This window comes from Mustela lutreola, chromosome 5, assembly GCF_030435805.1.
Source record: "Mustela lutreola isolate mMusLut2 chromosome 5, mMusLut2.pri, whole genome shotgun sequence".
Lineage (NCBI taxonomy): Eukaryota > Metazoa > Chordata > Mammalia > Carnivora > Mustelidae > Mustela > Mustela lutreola.
This window is the reverse complement of record NC_081294.1, coordinates 79,351,075-79,364,297: the sequence shown is the minus strand read 5'-3', so window position 1 is coordinate 79,364,297 and position 13,223 is coordinate 79,351,075.

Genomic DNA, 13,223 nt, shown 5'->3' with positions numbered 1-13,223 from the left:
TCTGACCTGGGTTTCAGCGGGGTCTCTCTGCTTCCCTCTGCAAGGAGAAAGTGGGACGAATGCCCACTTTCACAGATATGGGTAAGTAGCTTGCCCAATGACACAAACTGAGAGTGAGGGAAGAATGACCCCAGGCCCCATATCTCCCTGCCTAAGGCCTTTTCCTCTTGCACAGGGGAACAGAGGGGAAGATGAGGCTGGACTTTGCAGGGACGGGCTGCCTAGAGCTACTGCTGGGGCACCAAGAAGGGTGGGTGGTCTGAGGTGAATACTGAGGTCCAGGGCCCAACTCCTCAGCCCCAGGACTAGTAGGTTCTCTGGCTGACTCTGGCCCACCACCATGAGGGCCGCCAGCACCATCCTTGGTCCCTGAGAATACCCCAGCTAGAGCTCAGACCCTGCTCACGCTGAGGACCCTGTGGGTTCCCCCAGCCATATCAGTAGAACAGAGTAGCTATGAACACAGGCTCTGAAGTCTTAAATTTCAAGCTTAAATTTCCATCTCAACCCTGCCTCTTACGTGCTGTGACACCTTGGGCAAATTTCTTAACTCATCCAAGCCTCAGTTTTCTCATCTGTAAAATGGAAATAAGAAAAAAAATGTAGATCAAATCAATTGATAAAGGAGGTCCAAGATACATTATTCATTGAAAACGAAAGTGCAGAACAGAAGAAACCAAGATGCAGAACAGTTCTTGTTTTTGTTTTTTAAGGTAGGCTCTATGCCCAGTGCTGGGCTTGAACTCTCAACCTGAGATCGAGACCTGATCTGAGATCAAGACTCAGATGCTTAGCTGAGTGAGCTACCCAAGCACCCCCGGAATGGTTTTAATATAGTATGCATGAAGACAAAGTTTTTAAAAAGGGATATTCATGTACATGAATGCCTGTCATGAATAAATTATATTGGAAAGCCCACAAAACAACGGAAACTGTGCTTCCCCTTTGGGGAGGAGGACAAGGGATGGGAGTAGCAAGAATAGTTACTTTTCATTGAGTACCATTGGTACTATTTGAATTTTGTTTACTTTGGGCAAGTTCTAATTTTTCAATTAAAGGTTTTTTTCTTTTAATGGGGTTAATCAGATTTACAGGGTTGATTCAAGGATTAAAGAAATTAATACATGTCAAGTAGTAGTACAGAGCAAGCACTTGATTATGCACCACGGTATTTGGTGAGCATGTGGTAGTCTTCACTGGGCCCAATTCTTGACCCCATCTACCATATCCCCAAGCTTGCCATGACCTCAGGTCTTGCTTTGGCAGACGGGGTGCTGACATGCTTAGCCGCGCTCTCTTGCCTTTCTGTCTTTTGCAAAAGAACATGCCTCAGGTAGCTGCTGGTCCAATAACGGTTAGAGAAATATGAGACAGATTTATACTCAATCTGCAGTTTTTTGGTTTTTGTTTTTTCTTAGGTTTCATTTTTAAGTAATCTCTCCATCCAGCATAGGACTCAAACTTACAACCCCGAGATCAAGAGTCACAGTCTCCACCGACTAAGCCAGGCAGTTCCCTGCTCAATCCACAGTTTATTTTATTTTATTTTATTTATTTATTTATTTATTTATTTTTTTTTTTTAAGATTTTATTTATTTATTTGACAGACAGAGATCACAAGTAGGCAGAGAGGCAGGCAGAGGGAGAGAGGAGGAAGCAGGCTCCCTGCTGAGCAGAGAGCCCGATGCGGGACTCGATCCCAGGACCCTGAGATCATGACCTGAGCCGAAGGCAGCGGCTTAACCCACTGAGCCACCCAGGCGCCCTATTTATTATTTTTTTAATAAAGGATGAAGATACGTTTGTGTACATCTTTTTTTTTTTTTAAGATTTTATTTATTTATTTGACAGAGATAGAGATCACAAGCAGGCAGAGAGGCAGGCAGATTGGGAAGCAGGCTCATTGTCTAGCAGAGAGTTGGATGCAGGGCTCAATCCCAGGACGCTGGGATTATGACCTGAGCCGAAGACAGAGGCTTTAACCCACTAAGCCACCCAGGTGCCCCTATTTTATTTTTTTTTTAAGATTTTATTTATTTACTTGAGAGAGAGGAGAGAATGAGAGGGAAGAAGGTCAGAGGGAGAAGAAGACTCCCCACAGATCTGGGAGCCGGATGCAGGACTTGATCCTGGGACTCTGGGATCACAACTTGAGCTGAAGGCAGTTGCTTAACCAACTGAGCCACCCCGTCACCCTCAATCCACATTTTATTTTATTTTTTTAAAGATTTTATTTATTTATTTGCCAGAGAGAGAGGGTGTGAGCACAGGCAGGCAGAGTGGCAGCAGAGGCAGAGGGAGAAACAGGTTCCCCGCCAAGCAAGGAGCCCGATGTGGGACTCGATCCCAGGACACTGGGATCATGACCTGAGCCGAAGGCAGCTGCTTAACCAACTGAGCCACCCAGGCGTCCAATCAATCCACATTTTAAAACCAAGATCACCTGTGCCCAGTGCCGATCAACCAAAATCCAGTCAGCCTGCAAAAAGTACTGTTATATTACCCTGAATTTTGGAGTCGTTAATATACAATATTATTATTTATTTTTTATTTTATTATTATTTTAAAAATATACAACATTATTATGACAAAGACTGATTAACGGAGACTCTGTGCAGGTCCTGTGCTAGGTACAGGGGATGCAGTAATAAGCAAAACCAGGTACAGTCCCTGGCCTCAGGGAGTTTGTACTCTAATGATGAAAGGGCCATGAAAGCATTTAATGGCAGGGAGGGGAAGAGAATTGGTCTAGGCACAGGGTCAAAGAAACTTCCTTGAGGCAGTGACACTTGAATTGAGTCTTGAAAGATGAACAGAAGTTAACTAGGTAAACTTCAGACAGAGGAATGGAATGTGCAAAGGCCTTGAGGCTGGGAGGGACCATGGCTCCTGCAAGGGGGCTGTAAATAGCTAGCTAAGAGAGGGTCGAGTGTGAGATGAGGTAGGAGGTACAGATCAGGAAAGGATATATTTTTTTAAAGCAATAGGAAACTTTGGGAAGTTTTAGTGGAAGGTGGAGGAGGACACGAAATTGATTTAGGAGGAGGTCACTTGGACTGAGTTTGTATACAGACTGGAAGTTCTGTTAGTTGAGGTAGTAACTGGAACTATTACAACATCTGTGTCCATCTCCATAGCTGTGTCACTGATTTTGTGTCCAGCCCCAGAAGCTCCAGAATCCCCAGCCCCTTCCGGATTACTGGGGTCCTTAAAAACTTAGGGATCTCTTCATCCATACTACATATGTATACCTCGTGCATTTGCAAAATTCTTGTCCATCTTCTGGGCATCTTGGGTCTCTCTGGGTGTGCTGGGCCCAGGCTGGTATCTCTGGGCCAGCAGACGCTGAGGGCTGCTTCCCAGGCTCCTGAGTCTGAAACCTGATGACTCCTCCCAGATTGGGGGGGCGGGAGGTGGCTGGGGTGGAGCAGAAGGCAGAAAAGGCCCTGGCATCTGCAAACCTCCTATCAGTGCAAATCAATGCAAGATTAAAATTCATGATGGTTCCGGGGCACAACTGCAAACAATTTGTTCAGTAAACTTTGCTCTAATTGGCATTCGTAGAATTTCCTGTTAATCAGGCCCCTTGGGCTCTGTGGGGCTGGGATGTTCTGTCTCCCCATGACAGGACAGCGAGTATATACTGGTGGGCGTGAGAAAAAGGGGGAGGAAGGATGGGTAAATGAGGGTATCTAATTATTTGCCTGGGTATTTCTCACTGTAGGGACTCAAGTATTGGACCAGGCTGTCCACAGGGGCTTCTTGCTTAAGGAGTACTTCTGTTCTACTCCCAGCAGGTCTCTGTGATTTGGGGTGAACCTGGAGTGAATCTGCCTGAGTCAGAGTCTGGGTTCTGGGGTGATGTATACCCGTTGGGGGATGGGTCCAGGTGTGGAGGTACATATCTGGTCGTGTATCTAAGTGTTGGTTTTGGTGTCTGCACACAGCTGTCCAGGCGAGGTCTGTAGCAGGTGTCTGAAGTTAGTAAAGTGGGGCTCAGTGTGGAAGCTGCTGGGTCAAGGGGTAGGAGCTGATGGTGATCAAGCTGAGGTTCTGAACTAAGAAGGTCTCCTGCCCATGAGTCCCGGGTCTTTCTATACTAGTTGTCACCAAGAACAGGCTGGGCAGTCCCCGACTCCATGCCCACTCTCCCTTCACCAGGGGCCTCACATGCCTACCCACATACCAGAGCCCCAAGACCCAGGGCCCAAAGGCTTTTGAGGGTTCTGCCGAAAAATACCAATGACCTCAAATATGAACAGAATTCACATGAAGAGATGGCAAGTAATAAAGGCTTAATTCTCTGTCTACAAAATGTAGCATTGTGCCCCCCACAAAGCTGCTCAGCTCACATGGTTACACAGAAATGATATGTAATGTGGGATCTGGCTGTGCCTTCTCGTGTTTGACGTGTAGCCTCCAGGAGGAGGAAGGCCCAAGAAGATCTAGAGACGGCCCTGGCCCGTGGCTTGAGCTCTGGGAGGAGACCCCAGCTCCTCCCCTCCCAGGTCCCCAACTCTGCTTACTTGCCAGAGCTATCTTCTGTCCTTGTTCAGTGATGGGGGTCACACTGGCATGCTGTCAGACCCGACACGGGAACAGTGGAAAGGTGTAGCTGTGCATGTGTGCGTGTGTGCGTGTATGTGTTACAGGCTTCTGAGCACCACGACTGCCTGTGGCTTGTGTCTCTGAATGGGTTTATACTCAAACACAGAGAGCAACCGCAGTGCTGGGATAATTGTGTGTAAGGGACTGTGTCTCATGCCCAGATGGTTATGGTGCTTCTGTATGTGTGTGTGTGAGTGTGTGTACACACGCATGCATGCATGCCCAAACAGATAACTTGCCTGAACATGAGGGCTTGGGGAGGGGGTTGCTGGCTTGAGGGTGGTGGTGTGCGGGTGGCCCCCACCCCAGCATCCCTCACCATCATTATCTCAGCAGGAGCAGCTCTTGCCCTGGGGCCCGCCCTCACTGTTTCCAGCAGCTGCTGCTTTTCCCCAAATTAACCCCTAGGCTCCAGCTTCTCATTTTCCTGCTGGGGGGCCTTGGGCTGGCTGGGGAGGGGTTTTGGGCGGACAGTGCCCCCAGCAGGCAAGCTGATCTTCCACAGACCTCAGCCCCCGCCTCCTCACCCCTCCAGTCCACAGGGTTCCTCTTCTTTCTTCTTTCCTGTTGTTGTGAAGGACAGAGATTGTGTGACAGCGTGAGTGTGAGTCTGTGTGTGTGTGTGTGTGTGTGTGTGTGTGTGAGATACACACAAGTAGGGGAGGGGAGAAGGAGGAGCTGGGTCTAGAATGGGAATGGTTGAGAAAGATACGACAGGGCCCTGCCTGGCTGGGCGGGGAGGGGCTGCTCTCTGGGTCTCTGCACAGGGGTCCTGAGTCCCTCTGGCAGCAGGGAAGGGCGAAAAGAGTCTGAAGTGCAGAGGGCAGGCCTATGACTTTTCCCAGGTAGGAAAGTCAGGGGTCCACCCTAGGCTTCTCCAAGGGCAACCAGAGATGAAAATAAGAGCCCTCTCTCCCTGCTCAAAGGGTCAAATCTAGGTAAAGGAGACCCAGGATCTCAGCAGAAGTTGCTAAGGAGAGGGAGAAGCAGGGGGACAGATGAGAGAAGGGAGGAGGGAGTTAATCCCAGAGGACCTTGGTTTGAACTGCTCTATCTGCTACCTCCCAGAGGCCAGGGAGGACAGAGTGGGTTCCCGAGATTCCCGATGAAACCGAGGGAAGGTGCAGACAAGGGAGCCCAGGTCTGAGGGAGGTGGATGGGTGTTCTGAGCTCTGGTGTCTGGGTGGAAGGACCCTGTGCCATGACACAGATCTGTAGATCATGCCAGGTGGCAGGGACATCAGCTACCTGCACCTTGACTCTGAACCCAAGACGCTCGAGTTCTACCATATATATGCCCCTGAGACAAAATCGTGAGCAAGACCCAGGTGGGGCCTCATGGAGTTGCAGGCTGCTGGGAACCAAACCAGCACTGGGAAGGGGAAGGAAGCTCAGGGCTACGGCCATTCAAAGAAAGCACATCAGCCAGCCTAGGGAAAGCTTCTTGGAGGAGGTCATGCGTCAGCCCAGGCCTGAATGATTGCTTACAATAATAACATGAATTATTACTTGTGATCCTAGCAACAGACAAGAGCAACCCCGAGCAACTTCCCACATGCCAGGTAGACTTTTCTTGGTTGAACTTTCTAACTTTCCGGTGAGTTAGGTACTAGAACCCTCATCGGACAACTGAGGACACAGAGACTCAGAAAGGTGCCCCACCAAAATAGGTAATAAGTGACAGAGCCAAGATTTCAAGTCCACCCAAATCTGAGTACTGGCCTGCTCTGGGGCAAGGCCTCCCTTGGTGCTTGGTGCTCGGTCCCCCTTCCTGACTTCAGCAGCAGTGGTGCAGGCCTCTGAGAACCCCATAGTCCCTTAGAGGTGAGCCTGGGAGCCTGGACCAGGCTCCTGCGGGCCTGAGGCAGGAGCAGTCAGCACAAGGCCGGTGTAGTGCTCCGGGCCCGTGTTTGCAGAGACTGACATCTACCTGGCCCTATTTTCATTTGCTTTTTAGTTGAGAAGGGAAAAGGCCGGTGTTTTTATGACACCAGCTTGTGATTCTATTTTCTGTTTAAATTCTGGGTGAGGGAGAAATAAGAGACATCAGAGAAACCTTCAGAATCTCATTTTGAGAGTCTGAGCTGCAGATAAATGAGCCTCCTGCAGAAATGCTACATCAAAGTGAATTTTCTCAGCTGTATTTTCTTTCTTTTAATAGGGCCATTTACTACATTAATATTCCAGGAAGTCATTTTAATTTCGTGTTTATCATCCATTGGGAAAGTTAAACAGGATCAATATGTAACCAGTGGCGAATTTGGGGATCTTGGGGGAGAAGGGGTGTGTTTGGAGGCTGTGGTGATTCCACCACTGGGAGTCCTTGAGAGGGGAGGGGAGGGGAGGAGGCTGGGGAAGGGAGGACAGGTGGGGATGGGGGGGAGGGGAGGAGGAGCATGGGGGGAGTTACAAGGTGGGAATTGTCTGAACACGCATCAGAGGAAAAATTGCTATGCAGCTACTAGTGTGAGGTGCTGCTCAGGCCTTGTGTTTTTTAATCCTCACAACTCGTGAAGTAGGTACTCCAGGCTCATCATTATATACGGGGAAACTGAGGCTCAGAAAATTTGTCGCATGTCCACAGTCTTCTAAGAGAACTCTGATTCATTGACTGATTCATTCCTTCAATGAATATGTGTCACACACCTGCTATGTGCCAGGCATTTACCTAGCAGCTGGAGGATTTTGGTCAATGAAAGTTAATTTACCAAAAGCCTAAGGCTCCATGTCAAATCCACTGAATGTCTCCTTTAGTGAATTGCCTGCTTCTGGGGAAACAGGTGGGGCCCTGCCCTTGTGGAGGTTACAGTCAAGTGGGATGACAGGTTTCATCGAGTAATCACCCAAGTCAAGACGAGCTTGCCCCCCTGGTAGAGGTCAGGGCTGGAATGGGACGCTTCATCTAGAGGGGCAGGTTTCCAGGTTGGGAGCTATGCGGGGTGGGGGTGGGGGTGGGGGTGTACCACCCGAGATCTTGAAGAAGCATGGGAAGCAGCTGGCTGACAAGGGAGAGCAGAACCCCATGGCAGGAAGCAGGGCCAGTTCCAGGAAGTGAGAGAAGAGAAAAACAAAGTTGGGAGGATCCAGGAACTTCAGGGCCTGCTGAGGTGGGCAGAAGATATGATGGGACCCCTTAGGCCGAGTAACGACTTGGGGGGCTCTACAGGGCCACGAGGCAGATGTATACTCTGGGTCAACATCGCTGCCCTGAGGGTCCTCAAGCAGGGGCTCTGTAAGACCAATTCCCAGGCAGTGCAAAGAGATAGGGGTAGGAAGCAGTGGGCATTAAATAAAGCCCCATGAGCTAAGGGTGTTTCAGGGCACTTGGGAGGATGGCGCTGGACATTAAAGGGGGGAGTGTCTTCAGGGAATTTAGAGACAGAGAAGGCAAAACCCTTGGAATCATCTGTAATTCCGCCCTTCTTCACATGCCTCCGCATTTGTCCATCAGCTCATCCTGCTGGCTGACTTCTACAATCCGTCCGGAATCAGACCTCTTCCCACCGCATCCATTGCCATCTCCCTGAACTAAGCCACCAGCTACGCTCGCTCGGATTATGGCATTCACCTCCTACCTCTTGTCTCTGCTTCGGTCCTTGACCACCTATCATGTATTCTCAACACCACAGCCAGAGTAATACCTTTAAAACATAAATCACATCATGGCTAAAACCCCCTGGTGGATTTTTGTCTTACTCAGATAAAAGCTACTTCTTACAAAGGCCCACGGGGCCCCACATACAATCTCCCCATGACGTTGTGGCTCTAATTCCAACTGCTCTACCTTTGCTAACGCCCCTGACTCTGGCCTGCTTGCAAGTGCTGCCTAGGGTCCCACCTCCATGCCTTCACACTTTGTACTCACTGTTCCCTCTCCCTGGAATGCTCTTCCCAACTCTTTGTGCTTGCTCACGGCTTCACTTCCTTCAAGTCTGCTCCAAGTCACTATGTCTATGAGGCCTCTTCTGACCACCCGATTTCCACTGAGTCCTCCCCACTGGCTCCCCTTCTCCCCCACGTTGCTTGCTTGACTTCATGGCATTTCTTGTTTCTTCTTTCTTTTTTTTTTTTTTTTAATATTTTATTTATTTCTTCGACAAGAGTTCACAAGTAGGCAGAGAGGCAGGCAGACAGAGAGAGGAGGAAGCAGGCTCCCCACCAAGGAGAAAGCCCCATGTGGGGCTCGATCCCAGGACCCTGGGATCATGACCTGAGCCGAAGGCAGAGGCTTTAACCCTCTGAGCCACCCAGGGGCCCCTATTTTAAAGATTTTATTTATTTATTTGACAGACAGAGATCACAAACAGGCAGAGAGGCAGGCAGAGAGAGAGAGAGAGGAGGAAGCAGGCTCCCCGCTGAGCAGAGAGCCCAACATGCGGCTCCATCCCAGGACCCCGAGATCATGACCTGAGACGAAGGCAGAGGCTTTAACCCACTGAGCCACCCAGGCGCCCCAAGCATTTCTTGTTTCTAACATAGGTTATAATGTACTTATTCACCTTGTTTGCAGTCTGCCTCCCCTCTCTAAGTGTCAGCTCCACAGGACGGGGATTTTGTCCATTTTGTTCACTGCTATATTCCCTGTGCCTAGAACAGTGCTTAGTTAGCCGGATAAGAAGGGATACCTCCCAACGTCGGGAGCAAGGTGCCAAATGTATATTTGGCAAGGCATGCCAAATGTACTATTTCTGGGATGGCTTTTTAAAAAAATATTTTCTTTCTTACTTTCTTTCTTTTCTTTCTTTAATTTATTTGATAGACAGGAATCACAAGCAGGCAGAGAGACGAAGGGAAGCAGGCTCCTCGCTGAGCAGAGAGACAGGATGTGGGGCTTGATCCCAGAACCCTGAGATCATGACCTGAGCCGAAGGCAGAGGCTTTAACCTACTGAGCCACCCAGGCACCCCTTATTTATTTATTTGACACGCACGCACACAGAGCACAAGCAGGAGGAGCTGCCGGCAGAGGGAGAGGGAGAAGCAGACTCCCCACTGAGCAGGGAGCCTGATGTGGGACTTCATCCCAGGACCCTGAGATCATGACCTGAACCGAAGGCAGACGCTTAATGACTGAACCACCCAGGCGCCCGGATGACTTATTCTTGATATAATTCTTTTAATTTCACTGACTCCCAACAACAGCCCTTCATGGTGATAACTATGTTTGGCAGCATATTATAGATGGGGCAGCTGAGCCTCCACAAGGTAGTAAAGGAGGGGTAGAGCTGGACATCCTGTAGCTCTCCAGACAGGCACTGGTACCTCCATTTACCTTCTACAGGACCTTGGACAAGGTTTTATCCTTTCTGTGCCTCAGTGTCCTCATCTACAAAATGGGTACATTCATAGTACCTACCATAAATGGGCTGTTAGGAGAATTCAGTGGCATAAGACATGCCCATTCTTTAGCTTGGGGTAAGCAGATGGTGCTCAATAATGTTAGCTATTGTTATTCTGAGAGCGACACTGTGTAGCATGAGGGGGGCCCCTGGGTCACTCCCCACTCAGGGATCTCCATCCCATTTCCACAGAGGACCTTGGGTGAGTCCAAGCCTCTGCCTCTAAATGGCAGTGGCCGGTCTTGTTCAGTCCCATTTGTTTAGGTGGAATTTAATTTCTTCCTAAGCTGAGAGTCTTCTGCTCCCTCCTGCCCTCTCTCTTGCTCTCATCAGCAGGAAAATGAGCTCTGGGAGCTTTCCCCCTGGTCCAGAAATCCAAGGTGAAGAATTTCATTAACAATCAAGAGGACATAATCAACATTCTAATAATTCCAGATCGGCACTCCCCCATTTTGCAGCCCCCCCAAAATGCCCCCATCCTCCCTACTCCATGCCATTCCTGGCTCTCTCAGACACACTCACCTTGACCAAGAAATCTCATTTCCTTTCAAGCCAAATTTACTTTGCTATTAAATTCACCACCTCACCTTCTGCCCTGATGAGGAGATGTGCTCCAGACTTCCTAGACTTCTCCTGCTTCTGAAAGAGATGTGAGTGGGAACAGTGATATCATGAGGGGCTGGCTTCTCTTCCACTTCCAGGAATGTTCCAGAATGGGCCGACACATTTTCCCTTGGGGACTCAGGAACTCCATACTCCAAGGCCAGGGAAGCAGAACTTCTGGTAGGAGGGGGAAGGAGGAGGGCTCTGGTGATCGCTTCTTCAGTCCTGCCCAGTGATCCCATATCCCAGCACACAGGAAGGTTTAGCCTGTACTATCTTCTGCCTGTATGACCTTGGACAACTTAATCTTTCTGGGCCTCAGTTTCCTTACCTGTAAAACAGGGATGATGGCAGTAATGCTCCTTTCAAGGTCACTGGGGGAATGGATGGAGATATTTATCAGCACAGAGCCTGGTACAGGGTGTGCTCGGGCTCAGTCAGAGCTGCCACTATTATTACAAGCATAGCAGTGGTCATAGTGTCTTTTGTACTGGAATCCTGCAATGTGGTACCCTCCTTTCTTTCTCTCACCTTGTTCCTTCCTTCATCCAGCCGGCATACAAGGCATGCCTATTGATACAGTGGAGTGTGGCTGACGAATATGTTAAACAGACCCAGGACAGGCAAAGTTCCAGGGGCTATGGGACCCCAAAGCGGGTGCCTGTGTGAGATCAGAGGGTCTGGCAGGAGCTGACTTGTGTTGAGAGCTGAGGAATGAGGAGTTTGCCTGGAGATGGTAAGTGGGAGAGACTGAGGGTGAAAGTGTCAGGGCAGAGGCCTGGAGGTGAGAGATTCTACTGAGCAGCTGTCAGGAGCAGAAGCCAGCCTGTTGCGGGGTGTGTGTGGAGGGGGGAGGGGGGGGATGCAGGGGACGACCGGACCTTGTGAGCCACGAGGGGTAGTGTGGCTTTTATCCTGAGGGCAACATGGAGCCACTGAAGGACACCAAGGAGAAGAGTGACCTGAGTTTTCTTAGAGAAATATCTACCTGGTGGCAGTGCAGGGACCAGACAGGAGTGGGACAAGGGCCCACATGGGGAGATGAGAGAGAATGTGGATGGGGCCTGGGCCAGGGAAGGCTGTGGTGATGGAGAAAAGTGGAAATGTGGCCACATGCATTACAGAGGCAATCCTGCTCAGGGCAGGCACTGAGGGACAGTCAGGGGATCTGATTGATGGGTGGCTGGAGTGTGGCCTGAGCACCCCTGCCTGCTGGGGAGGGGCTGGGGGGCTAGTAGAGGCACAAGGACTGAGGGAAGAATGGTGCCCTGCACATCTGGGCCCCATAGGGGACTTATGCAGCCCAGGTCCCTAGGTAAGAAGATGCCTGAGGAAGACCGGGTTCAGAGCAGGAGCCCAAGAGTCTCGGGTCACTCTGGCTGGGCCCAGCTCAGTGTTTTATGCAGCTGGGGCCACATGGGTTCCAGGCTCAGCAGAGCCTACAGCTGAAAGTTTATTTCTCTAATCTCTGAATCCTCTGGAAATCCCTTTGGAGACTCGAGCGGCCCTTAGGCTTGCGTCCTAATGGTGGCCCCATGGCAGGGCTAGTGGCGGCTCCCTTGTGCTTCACAAACACACACCACACCCTTGAACCCATGTGTGTGTGCATGCGCACACACCCAGAGACACAAACACATGCAGTGTTCCAGGCTCCAGGATGAGCCCGGGTGGGGAGTCGGGGGTGGGGGGAACGGGAGATGGGGGATCAGGGAGAATGGAAGGCAGGGCCCTTGAGTGACCAGAAGAGGAAGAGGCACAGGAGGAAGCAGAGGGAGCAGAGAAGGTCCCCCAGCTTCAGTCTCCCTGACTCAAGCAGAAGAGAATCCCCCTAGGAGAGGGGTATGTGGGAAGTGAGAAAACCTCTCTCTCCCCAAGCTACAGCTTGGCATCAAACTTCCAGACACCTTCCCTTCTAACTCCTTCCTAGGGCTCACAGCTCTGGGTGCCTCCCAATTTCTGACTGTCCCCCCGAGGGGATGGGCAGCAGGTCTGGTTCTGTGCGTGTATGTGTATGTGTGTGTGTGTGTGTGTTCTGGGGGAGGGAGGCTATCTGAGGAAAAAGTGGAAGAGGAAGGAAAATCTTGCCTCCTTTGTGCTGGGGACAGGAGAGATTTTTTTCCCCCTTGTAGGGGAGGTAAGACATGGTTAGGAGCCTCCTGGAAGGTCTCCTGCCTTCACCTCTGGCCCCCAATCTTTCCTCCGTATGGCAGGCATATTATCCTCTGGCTCCAAATCTTTCTACAGCTCCTCAGTGTCCTCAGAGTCAAGTCTGAACTCTCAAACATGACTGACAGGACCTCTGTCCACCCTTCCGGCCTCTACGTTGACCTCCCTCCCCTTAAAGCCTCCAGGTTTCCTCCAACTGTTATTCCCTTTATTGGTCTAGCCCCACACCCTACCCTTCTTCCTCATTCTTCAGGTCTCTGAAATCCTGAAACCAGCTAGAAAAGATCCCACCTTTGGGCCCCAGGGCCTCCCTCTCCCGTCCCCCCCCACCCCCCCTGCCCCATAGCCTGTGGATCCTCTATCCCAGCTCTGATCACTCTGTATGGTAACTGTCTGGCCCTTCTCCTCTCAAGGCTGTGAGCTCTATGAGCGTGGAAACTTGCCTTTCTAGAATCCTCAATGCCTGGCCCCATGACTAGCATTGATTAGATAACAGTAGAAGAAAAAC